This window comes from Ictidomys tridecemlineatus (assembly GCF_052094955.1).
Source record: "Ictidomys tridecemlineatus isolate mIctTri1 chromosome 1 unlocalized genomic scaffold, mIctTri1.hap1 SUPER_1_unloc_3, whole genome shotgun sequence".
Classification (NCBI taxonomy): domain Eukaryota; kingdom Metazoa; phylum Chordata; class Mammalia; order Rodentia; family Sciuridae; genus Ictidomys; species Ictidomys tridecemlineatus.
The window spans coordinates 276,774-296,388 of NW_027520944.1; the positions used below are offsets into that span (position 1 = coordinate 276,774).

Sequence of the window (19,615 nt, forward strand, 5' to 3'; positions counted from 1 at the left end):
ACAAACACAACACTGTGGGGTCATGCTTCCCCCAAAAGTTCACTGCAATTTTCCTAGGGGCTGATGGTGAGCAGGAGACCAGGCCCTGGCAGGAAGACCATGAGGTGGTGCCAGCAGGAAGAGACCAGTGAGGTCAGCAGGATGCAGAGCCTGTGACCAGGGATGAGAATGAAGGGAGCGGGTCTGGACAGAAGAGGCAGCGAGTGGCCAGAGAACGGCAAGCACAGCTAAGGGGCAGCAGGTGGCAGGCAGGGCTGCAGGCAGATGGTGAGGGAGCTGAGGACAGGGCTGGGCAGGGTCCAGCCTGGCATCAGGCTTGAGGCGGGGTTGGGACTGTGGGGGCCAAGGTGACTTTGTGGCTCTTCTTAACATAGCCCACTGCGCATGGGCCCCCTGACCAAAGAGGTCAGAAACAGCTCTGACTCCAACCAGAGCTGGGAGCTGGCCATGAGGGGCTGCCCTTTGAACCTCCCCTGCACCCAACCCGGGCATACCTTTCCTCTGCCCAGCAGACTCTAACATCTGTGCTGAGATGACTTGGGTGGTCCTGAGGGGAGGAGGGGTGTCCTGCAAGCCCAGCTTGGACCCCACCACTCTGTTCCCCACAGAGGGGGGCTAGGGGCCAGAACACCACAATCAGGGGCTCCACACCAGAAGGGGCCCATAAAAACTTCATTTTATAGTGTGGAGAAGCTGCACGGGGAAGGGGGTGGCCACCCACAGGGCTACACCACCCTAGCCCACTAGTAAGACCCACGCACTCACCGACGCACGCAGGCAAGGACGCACACACGCATGGACTCACGCTTGCATGGACTCACGCTTGCATGGACGCATGCACGCAAGCACGCACGCACGCAAGCACGCACGCACAATGCACGCACGCACGCACAATGCACGCACGCACGCACAATGTACGCACGCATGCACGCACAATGTACGCACGCACGCACGCACGCACGCACGCACGACGCACTGCGAAGTACTTCTGTGCAGTGGGTTTCCTGAGGCCTAGAAGTTTCAGGCAGACGGTGGAGAAGCACGTGTCTTCATGGAGCTGAGGACTTACCTTCCGAAGGCTGCCTGGCCTGCTCTGCTCCTGGCCAAGAAGCTTTGTCGCCCTCTGGGATGAAGTCCCTTCCGGCGTTCCAGTTTGCGGTTCCTGGTGAGGATGTGAGGCTTCCCACAAAGGCAGCCTGGCGCTCACCACTGTGCTCCTGTTGGACATTGTGGATCCCAGTGGAGAGCCTCAGGTAGGGAGGGCACCAGTGTGTCCAGCAGTTTGTCGGGTGCAACACTGGATGGAGGGGCATCATGGGACCAGAGCTGGGTAAGTAATGCATGGGGAAGAGGCAAAGTGTGTCTCTCTCCCTGTAAGGAGGTTCATGGATGCGCCGACCCTGCTGAGTCCTGTTTGGGATAGGAAGCTTGCTGGATAGTTCTTAGGGAACCAGGAGCAGGGTGGGGTAGGAGGTGGGAGGGGTAGGAGGTGGATGAGGTAGGAGCTTCGTGGGGTAGGAGCTGGGTGGGATAGTGCAGGGGAGGGGATGCCCTGTTCTGTCCCTAAGAGGCAGTGACTGAAAGGGTGACCATGCTGAGGCTTGTGGGGGAAGGGTCCTGGCTGGAGATCTTAAGGGACCTGAGCTGGGTGGGGTAGTGTCTGGGGAGGAGGCGCACTGTGCCTGTTGCCAATAGGCATTATTTGGTAACATTCCTGGGCAAAGCCCCACCCTCAACACACAGGCGAGTGCATGAAGCACACAAGCTTGGGCAGGCATATTGCAAACTGTTTCTGTGTTCTGAGTTTCCAGGCATCCAGAAGTGGCCAGTAGACAGTGGAGAAGCATGTTCCTCAAGTACCTGAGATCCTTCCTGCTGAACCTGGGAGCAGAGCCTAGGTAGGGAGACTTCCAGTGTCCTCAGCAATGTGTGGTGTATGGCCCTGGCTGGAGAGGTTTTGGGGGACCAGACTGGATGGGGTAGGTGCTAGGTGTGGTAGTGTGTGAGGAGGGGGCACGCTGTTTCTATAAAGTGGTGCCTGGAGAGGAAGCTCATGCTGAGGCCTTTGGGGGCACCGCCCTGGCTGAAGAGGCTTCAGGGGAACAGAGCTGGGTGAGGTAGTTGGTGGGGAGGGGGCACACTGTGTTTTTACCTATGAGGAGATGCCTGGAGGGGGCGCTCTTGCTGAGGCCTGTGGAAACAAGGCCCTCACTGGAGAGGTGTTAGGGCACCAGGAACTGGTGGCCCTGAGTGGAGAGGTTTTAGAGGACCAGAGCTGGGTGGTGATGGAGTTCGGTGGGTAATGTGTGGTGATGGGGCACACTGTGCCTTTCTCTGGGAGGCAGTTACTTGAGGGGATGCCTGGGGGGTGGGGGCGCAGCCCTGGCTGCAGAGGCATTGGGGACTGGAGCTGGATGAGTTAGAGCTGGGTGGGGTAGTGTGTGTGGAGGGGACATGCTGTGCTGGCCCCTCTGAGGTGGTTCCTTGAGAGGGGCCTCTTTCTGAGGCCTGTGGGGGTTGGACCCTTGCAGGAGAGGTGTCCTGGGGCCAGAGGCTAGGTGGGGTAGTTTGTGGGGAGGGGGCACTCAGTGCCTGTGGCTGCAAGGTGATGACTGGAGCAGACACATGGTGTGAGGCCTCTGGCTGGAGAGGTGCAGAGGGACTGGCAGCTACGTGGGGTAGTGGGTGCCTGCTGAGAGGGAGTGCCTAGAGGGGGCACTAGTGCTAAGGCCTGTTGAGGTGGGGAAGTGGGGCATAGGAGTTAGTGCGCTGTTCCTGGGTGCTCTTGGCAGGAGCTGAGTGGGTGTGGCAGAGGTTGCAGGGGAGTGGGGCAGAGGCACTTGGGTGCTGTTCCTGGGTGCTCCTGGAGGCAGCTGAGTTTGTGTGGTGGAGGTTTTAGGGCTGTTACCTGGCTTCAGTATTGGGACCTTGTTGGGGGAGTAAGTGTGAAGGGAAACTTTGGTTGGGGGCTGGCCTGAATGGGAGGATGTTAAAGAGAGAAAGCGGAACACCTGGTTTAATTTGAGTACACATGTATCATTTTAAAAGCTGTGCGTACATGTATGATTTTAAAAGCTGTGTTCTCAACTTTATCTGCCAGTGTTTTCTTTTGTTTGTCCCCCCCCCAAAAGAGTTAATTGCAAGTTTATAGTATAAGTCCATTCTCTACATTCTGTACATATAATTTATGTGTTTTTCTTGTACCTTATATTTTATTACAATTAGGTGATTTGTAATGATTCATTGTTTATATATCAATGACTTTCACATTTTAAATCAATCATTTTTATGGAAACCATTTTTGTAAGTCCTCATTTACTTTGCTTTTTGGTTCCCTATTTCCCAGTAAGTACAATTACTCATCCATTGGCATTTCCCTTTTTGCTGTGCAAAGGGTATATTCATTCTGAAATACTTTGATGTGTATTTTGTCCAGTGTGTGTTACTCAAGCTTCATGGAAATTTAATTATCAGTTGTTTTTGTCTTAAAATGGGAGATAAAGAGTAGTTGAAATGGTCAGGTTTTTAAGGCATTTGTCTTCTGGTGACATTTTGCTCTGTTGAGACATGCATTTTGTAAGTACATGTCTTTATAATAGCACACATATTTCATGTCAATATTTTTGTTCATAGAACCAGTTTTAGTAAAAAAAAGGTTTTCTATTTTTTCACTTCATCATTCGATATGTTTGAGCCTCTGTTCATGTTCTATAGGTGGGAATTTATTATGATCACCATCTGATAAAAGAGGCTGGTAGCAAAGTTAGGGTTAATTTTTATTTTTACCACAAGTTCATTTGTCATAACGAGGTTTTACTTAGGGGTTTCACAAGTTAGCATCAAAGTAGGCAATTAAGAATATTAACATTAACCAGCACTATTATAATTAATTCTTTTTTACTTTTGGGATTTCACAGTGGGATTGAGAATATATGAGGAGTATCATTTCTTAGAAGTATTTTATGTGTGGCAGATGCAACCAAGCTTACATATTTCCATTAAAATATGTAGCCCTGAATTCCTGGGCTGGGGTTGTGGCTACACCTCAACATATACGTGTGTGTGTGTGTGTGTGTGTGTGTGTGTGTGTGTGTGTATGCTTTGACATCCTGTCACTTTTGATTTTCAATTATGTAGAATACCTTTCTGAGTGTTGATTATATTTGTATAAGTTCATTTCATAGTTTTTGCTATTTAGAATACCTCAAAATGCAAATGAGGGCTCTCATGAGGAAACTAAATGTGTAAATTTTGGTTTCCCATAGCAGTTCTGTGACGTATCCCAGGGCCTCCAAGCCCCGGCTAGTGGTTTGGTTTAGAATGATGATGGTATAAATGGAGAAAAGGGATGCATACTTGAATCTTTTATTTGTTCATATGAGCTATAATTGAGAATAAAATGTATTTTGACATACATAAATGGAGTGTATCTTCTCATTCTTTTGGTTGTACATGATGTAGATTCACATGGTCATGTAATAATATATGTATATAGGTTAATAATGTCTAATTCATTCCACTATTCTTCCTACCCTCTTACCCTCCTCCACTCCCTTCACTCCCCTCTGCCTTATCCAAATCACCTGTATTCTTCCCTAGAGGGCATCCTCCTATCTCAAGTCTCTAAACTCATGGACATTACAGGTGTGCACCACAGTGCCTGGCTTTTCTTCTCATTTATTCTGAGGTCCCAGGCAATATTTCTTCTCTCAAAGATTTATATTGTTTAACACCTCATAAGTACATATTAGTATGTACAATGTAATTACTTTGATTCCTGGGTAATATCTATCTCAACTTTTATCATTTTTTATTGTAAATATATTTTAAATATCCTCCTTTCTATCTAGTTTCAGTTATTCAATGCTGTATTCACCCGCCTCTGCCATAGGACACAAGAACTTACTCATCCTAACTGTAATGGTGTTCTGGTTGACCAATCTCTCTCCATCCTCCCACCCTCTACACTCTTCCCAGCTTCTGGTAACAACTATTCTCTCAACATCTATGAGATTGACTTTTGTAGAATTCACATATAAGTGGAATCAGGTAATATTTGTTTTTCTGTGCCTGGATTAATTTATTTAACTTAATGTCCTCTATGTTTATCTCTGTTGTTGCATATGACAGGACTTCTTTTAATTTTGTGGTCAAATAATATTTCTTTGTATATATCACATTTTCTTTATCCATTTGTCAGTTTATGGGCACATCTCTTGTTTTCATTTCCTGGCTATTATGAACAGTGCTGCAATCTGTAGGCTAGTGCAGGTGTTTCTTTGCCATGCTCATTTCATTCTTTTTTGTATTCATTCCCAATAGTGGAATTTCAATATTATGTGGTAGCTCTATTTTTAGTTTTTGATGGACTCTCCATACTTTCTTCAATAATAACTGAACTAACTACATTCCAACCATCACACTCTTCAAAAATGGTTTTTGTGTCTTGCCTACCACATTTATCCCAATATTTCCCTAATATTATGGCTTTCCAAGTATGAAAATATCTACCTAGCCAAACCATTATCTCACTGTCCTCAATACTGTCATGTAAATAAAAAGTTTTTACAACTGTTTCTCAAACACACAATGACAGTTTCTGTCTGGAACTTTACTAGATTTTTATGCAACAATATCTTTGTCTTTCTCAATAATTTACATAGTTTATTCCAGTATACTTAATTTTAAGTATTTACTGTGTTATTATAAAATTGATTTGTAATTTTTACTTTACCATATTTGTTAATAGTACCTCAATTTTACCTTTGTATCCCAAGGGATTGAATCTAGGGCCTTGTGCATGTGAGGAAAGCACCCTACCAACTGAGCTATATCCCCAGCCACAGACTCTATTATAAAAATGGAGAATTTCATAGATACCATTGAATTTATGTATTGAGATGCAAGAATAAATAAAATGGCCACATGAGTCATGAATAAAGAATAATTTGAGATTATTCAAAAATAATATCAATAATGATGATATAAATTAAGATTTACTAATAATTAAAATGTCTATTTTTCTAACACTTAAGACAAATAATCAACCTAGTCAGCAAGAAAATGAGCACATGCATTATTATCTAGGCAGTATATATATCCATGTAAGGTCTAAAAATACTTGGCTTTTATTTGGTGCTAAAGTTAAGAAAAGTCACACATCACTATTGCTGCATTATTTAAATAAAATTCTTTTTGTTAATCTTTTCTTTTTTGCTGGCATTGTAAGGATTTCTAGTAGACATAATGTATTAATTTATTGAGGTATTCTGCTTAACTTGCATCACAGACTCCTCAAGATTTACATTTAATATGTAAAAAAAAAATTTTGACATGCATAATCTATTTTTATTTCATCAACACTTTTTCTTAAGTTATGTATTTATGAACCACATAAACAAAAATATTCTACAAAGGTAATAACAAAATGAGGAGAAGTAAAACAATTCCATTAAACATATAATAATAATCTATGTTCACCATTGAGCATCAAATTTTTAAATTATCATATCTTGGCATTTTTCCCTTTGTTTCCTAACACAAATTATATTATTCAATACATCTTATACAAAAACCCTTTATTTCTTATTAATAATGTTTTCCAGCTAAAGCAGAATTTTCTGAATATTTCTCTGTGTGTGTGTATGTTTGTGTGCATAAACGTGTATGACTGTGTGTGTGTGTGTGTGTGTGTGTGTGTGTGTGTGTGTGTGTGTAGAGAGAGAGAGGGGAGAGAGAAGGACAGAAAGACTTTTTATGTTAGGTAAATATATTTGTATTTGTATGGAAACTCTGGTATAATTTTGCTATAAAATTTGAACTTAAGAATGAAGTATCTAATATAAATAGTTTATAAACAGAAAAATGAAATATCTGATAATAAACAGAAAAATGAAATTGAAAAAGTATTATCTGCTGGTACATTCTTTATTTTGTAATTGATCTTTTAATATTAGATATTGATCAGATAATATCAGTACACAGTGAGACTAAGTATTTGGGAAGATCATCAATATTAAATGCATTTGAGAAGTCCAAAATAGCAGCTATGTTTCCACTTTGTTTTTCTTTTATTAGTTTTATCTTAGTTTTTTTCACTGTAGGCAAAGTATAAACTATCACCACCTCCTTTTCTCATATACTATAGCTACCTAAATAAATTATTTAGAAAATTTATAATGTATTCTCCAGTATGTTACATGATCTTTAAAGTTTGAGACAAATGTTTTCAACTCTTTGTATGTTTTTTCCATTGTTGCGATTTTTTTTTTCATTTTTATTAGAATACATGTAATGGGAGGTAATATCTCTATATTTCAATGTTGAAAATTTTAAAGGTCTTAATCACAGTACTTGTTGTAATACAGAGTTATATACACACCAGAGAATAATATTAATTTGAAAATATAGGACATAATGACAATTAAACAGGAGGATTGCACGTTCAAGGGCAGCCTCGGCAACTCTGTGAGATCCTTTCTCAAAAATGGTTTCATCTGCTTCACTGAAATAAAATGTTGGGGATCTTGCTCAGTGGTAGTGCATCCCTGGGTTCAATCTCCAGTGTTAGAAAATAAATGAATAAAAATAAATGAAAAAAAGAACCAATTAGTTGATAACAATCTCATGAAATGAATGTGTATTTTATAAGATAACACATTAAAGGTTGTTTTTTTATTTAGGTAGAACAAACAAAAAGATAAAGTTATTTTGTCCTAATCATAATATTTATGACTTATGGGATTTATTTTAATAATTTTAAATTACTGAAAAATTGGTATATTACTTTAGTTATTTATATTTCTTTTTGTTAATAACTAGTTGTCAGCTAGTTATATCTAGTGTATAGTGGGCATGGTTTGGCCACCATTCTTTGATGATATAAAACATTTAATCATAAATATGGCTTAAGAATCCTAATCTGGAGGCTTACTGAAGCTGGGGTGTGAGTGGCAAATAATGAACTATGAAAATAATAACAAGGACTTTGGAAAATGTTTATTTTTCTCTCTTTCTCTGATTGATATGAGTCTACCTATATGTTTATCCATTTATTTATTAACATGTTTGGAGATTGAAAAGGCAATTTGATATTATTTCTTTTTATATGACAAGGGAGGAAAAAGTCACCTTGTCCTCCAGAAAGGACTCCAAGATGGGTGTTCTATCATGACAAGTCATCAAAATTTGAACCATTTGCTATTTGGGAACTGAGGCAATTTACTTTTTTTTTTCTGTTCCTATTTCTCTATCTAAAAGGTAGCAATAAATATAGCAGCTTGTTTATAATTTCCATTAGTTTTAAATAAATGACGTGGAGACAAGCTGCCATGTAGACAGTGCCCAACAAAAATAGCAGCGACTCTTGCCACTGTCATCTATCTTGTGGTCCTTTGTCATCATATCACAACAGTGCTGAAGTATCAGAGAGATTTAATCCCTGACAGTATCACAATTCTCTGTGATCTAAATAGTGACAGCTAATCTTTCTGGGTTTGGTTTGTCATAAATCAGTTGGTGATGAATGGTTCCTTTTCCACACAGATGTTTGAAAAATTTTATGCATTGTTCATACACTGTTGGGTCACATTCTCAGAACACATTCAACTGCAGCTATTTGAAATGTTATTACTAAGAGCCCCTCCCCCAATTGTCTTCATGACATCCCTCTTCTGTAGCTTTTCCTATTATTTTCACTTACATCATAAATTTCTTTCTAAAAATATTCACTCTTGTCACATTACTTCAGATGTACCTTTAGGATAAAAGTACAAACAAAAAAGAAACTAACATAAATATAATGATAATGAATTCTTTTTGATAGTTGATAAGCTAAACATATAGAAGTTCTCTAATTTAGTCCTTCCAGTGATTCTTCAATATGGGTGATTGTTTTCCCAATTTTAACTGCTGAAGAGACTGGCAGAAGTAAGATGAATCATGTTTTAGTGGCATCATCTTCTCTTTGTTATTGAGACTTAATGAAGAATCTGTCAGTTTATTTTCTCCTTCTTGCAACTTAGAACTTAACATGTTTTTATGCACTGAAAATAAATACTAAAAATAAAAGAAATTCATGTTGTATATCTTTGTTAAGGGAATAGTATACTAAAAATCCTCAGTATCAGCAGTCAGATATAAGGTAAAAATAAAATTTTAAAAAATATCTGTATCAGTATTTCTGAGAATAATTTGAAAAAGTGATCTAAGGTATTTGAAAAAATGTTACCACACTTCACTGAAATAAATAGCACTGTTATTGTTTTTGAGAAAAAAATAAACACTCAGGATATTTTTAATTAAAAAATAAGTTATAAATTTAAGCTATAAAGGATAATACTTAAATAATTTAAATTTAACAAAAACATTTGTATAGGATGCATAAGTGTGCATCAAATATAACTATTTATAATAGAGATACCTGGAAAATAAAAAGGAGTAGTTCTACAAAATATTTAACTGTATCATTATACTACAGTAAAGCATTATAGTGTGGACACAAGGTAGCAGGTCTATTATATGAGAATAAAAAAGGATAACTACAAAATTTCTAATTTTTTGAAAATAAATCTAATAAATTAATTGTAGAACTTGAAATTTTTATACTATTAACTTCATTTCTAAAAATCTTGCCAGAAGTTACAGAAAAAAACGTGTGACATCTTATGGATGAGTACATGCATTGTAAGTTAAACAGTAGAACACATTGGTGTTCAAGTTCTTACAGGCATGACATTAAGCACCTTGCAGCAGAAGAATAAGCTGTAGGTAAATTCTTCTCCATGACATTATCACCTGTTTCTTTAGTAGAACTGCATAAGCATCTCAATAAAGTTCAAGATGAATGCACATTTAATTAAGGATGACAGTAATTTTTATGTAGTTTTTTATCTGCCATCATTAGAAATGTGATTAATATATAATTTTCCTACAATAAATATAACATTAGAATTTCAACTATTTTGCAGAAATATTATTCCAGTCTCATCACAGTGAAAACTCTAGTAAACTTTGTATAATCCTTAAAACATTTTTATAAATATTATGCTAATTCAATATTAATAAGAGATCAGTCTAGTTTATATTTTTCCCTAAAAATGGCATTTTAAAACAAAAGTGCATATTTATACCTACTTCCATCTTATTTTCAGATGTGCATCTATAAGAAAAAGTGGATTTTTGTGAAAAGTAATAAAAAATACTTTTTTGTTAGCTTACAATGTATAATATGCAATTTTCAAAGAACACTGTGAATTATGTACACATTAAATACATATAATCGTATATGTAAATATTTTGGTGTATATATATATATATACATACATATATATGTATATATATGTACAATATAAAGCAATGTTTTGATGTTCTAGAACAGAAGTATCTAGGGAGTTCTTTCAGATTTCCTTACACTAAATTCTAAATCGGCAAGCTAAAATGGATGTATTTCTCTCAATACAGCATAAACTAATAGAAATAAAGAAAACTATAATTTCTAAATTAATTTAAAAACTACCTGTTGTGTTACAAAATGGCAAGGTTGGGGCTGGGATTGTGGCTCAGCGGTAGAGCGCTTGCCTAGCATGGGCAGGACTTGGGTTTGATCCTCAGCATCACATAAAAATAAAGGCATTGTGTTGTGTCCATCTACACCTAATAAAATCAATATTTAAAAAAATAGCAAGGTACTAAAATTAGAATTCAAATTCATATCTGTATATATTTTCAAATATTTGAGCTCTTTTCAGTTTTGCACGAGTCCAAAATAACAATGAAAATACCTAAATCCACAGCGTACTAGCTAAAATTTTCACAATCTCTAATTACATACTTATTCTATCCAGATTCCATAGTAACTCTTGGCAATAACTAAAAGTGTTTCTAGTAGTAGTAGTAATAGTAGGTAAATGTTATTTTTTTTAAATCCAAAATTATTTTTTCAATTTGTAATTTCTTTATGGTTTATTTATTATTTCTGCCCATGTGTGGTTAAGAGTTATGTGACAGAGCAGCCCTGAATGAGGCTATGTAAGTTTCCTGGAAGTTACATAACAAAATACTACAAACTGTGTAGCTAACAACAGACATTTATTCTCTCAAAATTCTAGCTGTCAGAATCTGAATTCAAGGTTTGAGCAAGGCTGTGCTCCTTCTGAGACTCTGGATAAAATCCATCTGTTCCTCTTCCTAGCTCTGGTGATAACCATTAATCCTCTTCAATTTTTGTCAGCTTGAAGCTGCCTCACTCCAATCTGCTTCTGTTCTCACAGGTCCCTCTGTGCCCATTATCTTATATATAAGTCCTTCAAGCATATTGTTTAAGGGGCAACATTAATTCCCTCATGTTTACTGCAAGTAATAAAAACATAATGGATTTTACCATCTTAGCCATTATTATAGACTGACAGATTAATTTTGTTCAAATTATAATTTAAAATAAACAACTTATAAGAGTGACAGGCTTATTGCGTATTTTATTTTACAGTCCCAAGCTCTATTAAGTATCCCATTTTGTAATGCCATTTGAACATTCTTAAGTTAGATATGTAAATAGTTGTTTTGTATTAAAATATGCTGGTATTTTAAATCTATAATTTCAGTTAGGAATAAATTTTCTTAAATGATACTTAAAAAAATCAAATAGTAATTCCTTTAAAATAACATCTTAGCCATTTTAAGTGTGTAATAGAGTAATATTAACAATTCACATTGTTGGAACAACCTAGGTATTCTTCAAGAGATGAATCGATTAAGAAAGTATGGTATATATACCCAATGGAATATTACTCAGTCTCAAGGAGAATGAACATATGACATTGACTTGTTCATTGATGGGACTGAAGCTGTCATGCTAAGTGATATAAACCAGCCTCAAAAAAACCAAAGGCCAAATGTTCTCTCTGAGATGTGGATGCTAACCCATAACAAGGGAGGGGAAGTATAGGAGTTCACTGATTTGGACAAAAGGGAATGAAGGGAGGGGTGGGAAGAAGAAAAAGAGTCGAATGATTTGCACATGATTTTTGAATGTGCAGTATAACTGCACAAGAATGGGATAAAAATTGGAATGGTTTGCACTCCATATATGCATAATATGTTAAAATACATCCTAGGGTCATGTGTATGTAAAAAGAAACAAATTTTAAAAAGGAGAAATAATTTTATATAGGTTTTGTATTCAAATTAACATATTTTATGCTGCTAGTGATGAGAAATATAATAATGTTTTCTGATAAATAAAAAAAATCAGTATTTGCATAGTTTCCTTTCCTAGAATGTTTATATGATCATTTGCTTTTTTTGTTATACCACTCTTTTGTTTCCACTTGAAAGACTGCCTGTAGCAATTCCAAAAAGGAAATCTAGTGGTAATTAACTCACTCAGCTTTTATTTTTTTGCCAAAAAGTTGTTATTTTTTCTTAATTTTTAAAGGAAATTATTGCTGGTGCTCTCTTCTCAGTTGTTAAATTGTTTTTAGTTTGTGTGTGTGCATCCTTTTTCTTTGAAAAATTAATACATCATATCTGACCTAAAGTTTTCTTCCAAAAAAATCTGCTGATGTTTTTCTGAAAGCTCCATCTTAGGAGATAAATCACTCTGCACTTCTTGCATTCAAAATTTTTTATTTTCATTTTATGTACTTATTTATTTATTTATTTTCTAGTTGCCGATAGACTTTATTTATTTATTTATATATGGTGCTGAGAATTGAACAGACTTTTATTTATTTATTTATATGTGGTGATGGGAATCAAACCCAGTGCCTCACACTTGCCAGGCAAGTGTGCTTCTGCTGAGCCACAGCCCCAACCCATCAGAAATCTTTATTTTTAAATTTTGATTGTTACAATTTTCCTCACTTTGGGTCCTTTTTGTATTCATCTTAATTATTTTTCTTTGAGTTTCTTGAATTTGGGTATCCATTTTCTTTCTCAGAATTGAAAAAAAAATGTCTTTTATTTTTTCAAATGAGTTCTACTCACCCTTCTCTTTCTCTTCTTTAGAGATACTTGCAAAACACATATTTGTCCTTGTGATGTTGTCTCATAAGTCCCTTAGAGTTTCTTCACATTTAAAATTTTATATTTTTAATTTTCTTTTTGTTTCAATCAATAATTTAAAAAAATATTTTATTTCAATTGTTGTTTTATTTAAATACTGTCATGTTGGCATTTTTACACTTTACATGCATTTTCCTGATTTTGTGTCATTTTTTTAATATTTATTTTTTAGTTGTAGTTGGACACAGTATCTTTATTTTATTTTTTTAATGTGGTGCTGAGGATTGAGCCCAGGACTTTGTGTGTGCTAGGTGAGTGCTCTACCAATGAGCCAGAATCCCAGCCCTATTTCCTCATAACACATGTAGGTATTTTTACAAGGACTATTTTTCATTTCATGAAATTATTCATAGACCTTCAAAGTCTTAGGATTGGTCTTTGTAGAGTTATCTCATTTATTTGATTTATTTGTGTTTCTGTGTTTCTTCATGTGTCTTGTTATTTCTGTTATAATTTTTTTTTTGTTTTTGCATTGAAGAAACAGCTACCTCTTCCAGACTTTGTGAATCAGTTTTGTATGGGGGACAGGTTTCACAAATTAGCCAGAAATTTTGGAAGCCCCTTGGATCATTTATGGGAGTGGTTCTTTTCTGGACTTGAAAAATGATTTCTGAATTAGGTTTGCTGGTTTCTTTAAGAAAGTCTTGTACTCTCTCTCTCCCCCTGGTGTCTCATTGCTGTATGGTAGAGTCTGATGCTTAGACAATCCTTTGAGCTCTCTCTGGTTCTCAGCCCAACTCAGGTATTGAAAGTAAGAAATTTCCTCATATGAGCCTTGAGACAAGTGAGACAAATCATTTCCTCAGACATCTGTCTCTCCCTAAACAATACCTATAATATTGGAAGCACATCCACCCTTCCTCCTAAGAAAGTAGTCATGAATTATGTTTGTCTTGCTGGGTTGGGCATGGGGTTGATAGCAAGTGAATGGAAATGGCCTTTTTTTTTTAACCTCTTTAAATAACACTGTGTATTCCTGGAATACCCCAATTTCATAACTGGCTTATGCAATGTTCTTATGGGATCATTGGACCATAATCTTTGTGTGCCAATATTTGTGAGGAAGTGAGGTCTGGGGCTTTATATTCTGAAAAATTTCAGACATCACTCAAGGAAAACATTTTTATTTAATAAAAAAGTTGATACTAGGCTATTCATATTATAATGTGACTTTCATTCAAGTATAATTTCTTAAATGTGAGCTACATTGTAGCATAACATTCATTTTACAGGAAAGCTTCAATACACTTCGGCCATTTATGGTATTGTTTAAATATCCTAAACCTTTTGGGTTTTCAAGTTGCAATATTCTTGTAAAATATGTATTATTTAAATTATTTTTCAATGCTGAATAGCTGAATGTATCTAATTAAAGTCATATGCATTCTCCAAATTTATAATTCAATTTTCTCAAAAAAGTTTAGTCAAATAGTATTTTTTAACAGAAGTGAGTCTGTATTATGTATTTGGGGAGTTCAAAACCCAATTGAGTCGAATGTATGAAAGATGATATGTCTTGAGCTCTGTAATGTTTTGAACAATCAATAAAAAAAAAAAAGAAAAAAAAATAGTATTTTTTGTGAGTCCTGAAATAAGGGAATCTGATGAGCACACTGAAGATTTTTATATTTTAAGGTGTTAGATTATAATCCAAATCTGAAATCAAAAAGAGTTTTCCATTTAATTTTTAATATTTGATATCTTTTCTCATTGTTTTATTGAAAATATTTTGCATTCTTTTAATTTGTTGCTCAGAGCCCCTATACATCCTAGATTTTACCTTTTAATATTATCCCATATTTCATGAAATTCAGCTCCTATTCTCTTAACATCTTTTTTTCATGATCAAGTTTCTTTGCCAAGATTATGTAAATTGCCTTTATTATGTCAATATCTATTTTTCAAATGATGTAGTCTGTTGGTAATGCTTTCCATTGTATTTTTAATTTGGTTTATTGATTCTTAAATTTCAAGAGTTTCCAAATTATCCTTCTTCAAAATCTATATCTCCTTCTTGACATGATCTTTCACTTCTAATATTTTCTCTCTGATTCCAATCTTTACCTCATTTTTTACCTCTTATGTCTTCTTATCTTTGAACTTTCTAAATTTATTCCTTGACATTTCCTACACTGCAGTATCAGTAGAGTGTATTGTTGAATCATTCTGTTTTGGATGTTTTCTTCTCTTGTTTTTTTTACATTGTTTATGTATCAACCCATCTTTTCAAATGGATCTGAAACAGTGGGGTTTCTACTCTACCAGCTTTTAGTTATCCTGTAATTTTCCAGTGCCTCAGAGATTAAGGGAAGTCAAATAACTGCAAAAACCCATGCATATAACATATAGGATTAAATTAAGTACTTAGTTCCTATTATGACATGTACAATGTTGATTGACACAATAAACAGAAATTGTAGGGTCAGCAATTTCTATTATTAAAGATAGTAGTTAATCATGAATTATGTCCATCAAAAACTCAAACAATTGTTATTACCTATGACTTCCAGTGTTTTAACTGCTTCTATTGCATTAGTGGTGGGGTCTGACATTATACAAACTAACCAGTGGTAAGAAAAGTTAAAAATAGAGATAATTAAGAGTAAAGAAGAATATATTAGGGAGACAAAGATTTGCGATTTCAAAATAGGGCTGATCCATAGACAACATATTGTTCATTATTTATGAGGGGGAAGAGAAGAAATAAAAGTAAAAGAAAAATTAGAGGAAGAGTGAAAGAGAGAACAATGAGTCTGGCTTCTGTTGGTTTAACATCTATTTATTTATAGATTTTTAAATTACTGTATTATAGACATACACAGCATTGAAATTCACCATGCTTTATTCATAGATGTACAAAGAGAGTTTAGTTTGTTTCATTCTACTGTTCATCCCTCTGTTGGTCCTCCATGCCTTCCATGTAACCCCTTCCACAGATATCTCTGTTGAATGCCCTCTTTTCCATTATGTGGTCGAGTATTCACATATGAGGGGAAATATTTGACCTTTGGCTTCCTGATTATGGCTTATTTCATTTAGAATTGTGTTCTCATTTCATCAATTTTCCACCTAGTTCCATAATTTAATTCTTCTTAATGAGTATATAAAACTTCATTGTGTATGTACACCATGTATTCTTTATCAATTACTCTGTTGATAGGTTTGATGGCTGGTTCTGTAATTAGGTTATTATGAATTGTATTGCTATAAGCACTGATGTGCGTGTGTTTCTATAGTATGCTGATTTCAGATATTTGGGTATGTACCAAGGAATGAGACAACTGGGTCAGATGGTAGTTCTATTCCAAGTTTTGAAAGGGCTATTCATCAAGTTTTCAAGAATGGCTGTACTAATTTGAAGTCCTACCAACACTGAATTTCCCCATGAATTATTCTTTTTTTCTTTTTAAAAATTATTTTCAGGTGTATGTACAGTAAAGTGTATTTTGACATATTATACATACATGGACTATAACTTTCCATTCTTGTGCTATATATACTGTAGAGTTACACAGGTTGTGTAATTCATATAAGTACATAGGAAAGTTATGTCTGTTTCATTCTACTATTTTTCCTATTCCCATCCTCTCCTTCCCCTTCATCCTTCTATGTCTAATCCAATAAACATTATTCTTCCTTTCCCCCCAAATGTTCTGTCTGATATGTGGATCTCTGCACAATATTCTTGATAATTGTATTTTGAGTAGAGTGAGATAAAGTCTCCATGCAGTTCTTTTTGAATCTAATAGTTTTATTGAAGTATAGGGAAAGAGCAAGGACATTATAATAGACTTTCTCTTCCTTGTAGTTTTGATTGTCATTTCCCTGATTCTTAAATATGTTTTATGTATATTTACACACACACACACCACTTGTATTTTTTCTTTTAAGCAATTTCTGTTTTAGATTTTGTGCCTGTTTCGTTTAGTAATTGGGGTTTAATATTTTTTAGGTTTTTTTTATTATTCTGTATATTAATTTCCTGAGGAACAGATGAAAAATATTTTATCACATTGGTAAGCTCTTTGTTTACATTCTTGTTTCCTTTGTTGTGCAGAAGTTTTGAAATTTGATTTCATCTCATTTATTGACTGTTAGTTTTATTTCTTGTGCTTTAGAGGTCTTGTTAAGTTGATGATTTTGTCAATATGTTGGAGTGTTGGGCCACATTTTCTTTAAGCAACTGTAGAGTTTCTGGTTTAATTCCTAGGTCTTTGATATACTTGGAGTTGGCTTTTATGCAGGGTGATAGGGATCAAGTTTTATGTTTTTCACATATGAATATCCAGTATTCATAGCACCACTTGTTAAAGTGTTTCTGTTTTCTTCAATGTATATTTTTGGCCCTTTTGTCGAATATCAGGTCACTTTATCTATGTGGGTTTGTCTGTGTTTTCTTTTCCATTCATCTTCAGGTCTGTTTTGGTGCAATATAATGCTGTTTTTTTTTTTTTTACTAAAGCTCTGTGATATAATTGTATATCTGGTACTGTGAAGATCTCAGCATCACTCTTCTGGTTCAGGATACATTTGGATGTTCTATGTCACTTCTGTGTCAAAATGAATTTGAGAAATATGTTTTGTCTGTGTTGTGAAGGATGTCATTGATATTTTGATTGGGATTGTACTGAGTCTGTTCACTGGTTAAGGTAGTATGACCATTGGGATAATATTAATTTTGCTTTTTTCAAGATTATTGAAAGTACTTCCACTTCTTAAGATTGTCTTTGATTTGTTTTACTTCACCATTTTATAATTTTCATTGTTGAGGTTTTTCATCTCCTAAGTTAGATATTTTCCAAAGTATTTTCTTCAGGGATTTTGAATGAGACATTTTTCTCAATTGTTTTGAAAAGGGTTTGCTATTGCATATAGGACTGCAGTTGATTTATGTATTATTTTCTTGTATCATCTCTTTTAGTAGATTTGTTATCAGTACTATAAATTTTCTGATGGAGCATTTTAAATCATCTAAGTAAAATGTTCATGTCATCAGTAAACAGAGGCAACAGGACTTCTTTTTCCTATGTGCATGAAATTAGTTTCTTCTCTTGCCTGTTTGCTCTTGCTGGGAATTCAAGGAGTGGTGAAAGTTTACTTCCTTGTTTTGCTTTTGTTTTTAGAAAAAATGCTTCCATTTTTAAAAAATTCAGTTTGATGTTGGCATTTGGTTTCTCCTTCTATCACTAGTCCCTCTAGTGTTTTTAACATGAATGGGTGCTGAGTGTTGTGAACAGGCTTTTCTGAATCTACTGATTATATCATGGTATTTTTGTACTTAAATTTGTTTATATAGTAAATTTTGTGTGTGTGTGTGTGTGTGTGTGTGTGTGCTCATGCATGTGTGTGCGCATATGTATATATGTACACATATATGTACTTAAATTTTTTTTTGGAATTGGGAATTGAACCAAGGCATGATTTTCCATTTAGGTTCATGTGCCACTATCCACTTTTTCATTTTTTTCATATTTTTGTAAATGCATTATAGTATTACAGAACAATGGATTTAGTGTTACATATTCCCTTATAAATCTAATATAAAATAAGCCAGCAGCTGATGCAATATTATACCCCAGTGTTTCCCTTTTATTCCTTCCCTCCCCCAGGTCCTTTTACTCCTTTTTTATTTCTTCTTTTTAGATATATGTGACAGTAGAGTACATTTGGAGATATTATATATGGATGAGATATACCTTATTCCAATTAGGATCCCATTCATGTGGTTGTACATGGTGTGGAATTTCACTGGTCATGAATTCATATATAAACATAGAATTGTTATGTTCAATTCATTCTCATGTCTTTCCTATTATCATGCTGCTCTCTTACCTTCATTCCTGTTTGTCTAATCCAATGTACTTCGATTATTTCCTCCCTGCCCCTTATTGTGTATTAGCATCCACATATAAAACAAAATATTTGGCCTTTGGTTTTTGGGACTGACGTATTTCACTTAGCTTGATAGTTCCTAGTTCCATGAATGTATTGCCAAATGCCTTAATTTGATTTTTCTTTAAGGCAGAGTAATGTTCTATTGTGTATATATAACCATATATTCTTTTGGATATTTGATTTTAAGAGAGACTAGGATGAAGGGTCAGAAGCTTGGAAGAGAAAAGCTATTGGTATGATTCTGTAATTCCCAGGTGTCCTTATGGAGAATAAAATTGACACTTTCACCCCAGGCCATCTGTTCAAGACTACAACATACAACAGTACATCTCAAGTAGGGTACATGACAGTCACCTGGAGAGCTCACTCAAACTCAGACTTCTGGGCCTCAACTCAGAGTGTCTGACTCAGGGCCCGGGGTGGCCCTTCTTTATTCCTTATAAGCACTCAGGGTTTGCTAAAGTTCCTGGTCTAAACACTTACAACTGATGGCCCTGGTCTAGAAATTTCAGGGGCAGTGAAGGTGACATAAGGTCCTCCTTGGGTCCAGTCTTCACCTTCTTTCCCTACCTCTTTTCCCAGTGCCCTACAGAGAAACCTACTGTAGCTCCTACTTAGATCACACCTGCATATGTCCATGATAAATTGGAGCATGTGG

General features: G+C 35.6%; 1 protein-coding gene across 1 annotated transcript in view; it reads left to right on the plus strand.

The window, feature by feature from the left end:
• Positions 1 to 1,497: 1,497 nt before the first annotated feature.
• LOC144372195 (uncharacterized) overlaps positions 1,498 to 19,615 on the plus strand; it is a 65,628-nt gene continuing 47,510 nt past the window's right edge. The window contains exon 1 of the mRNA XM_078035574.1: positions 1,498 to 1,898. The gene's annotated coding sequence lies outside the window, so the exon portion shown is untranslated. The remainder of the gene's footprint in view (positions 1,899 to 19,615) is intronic.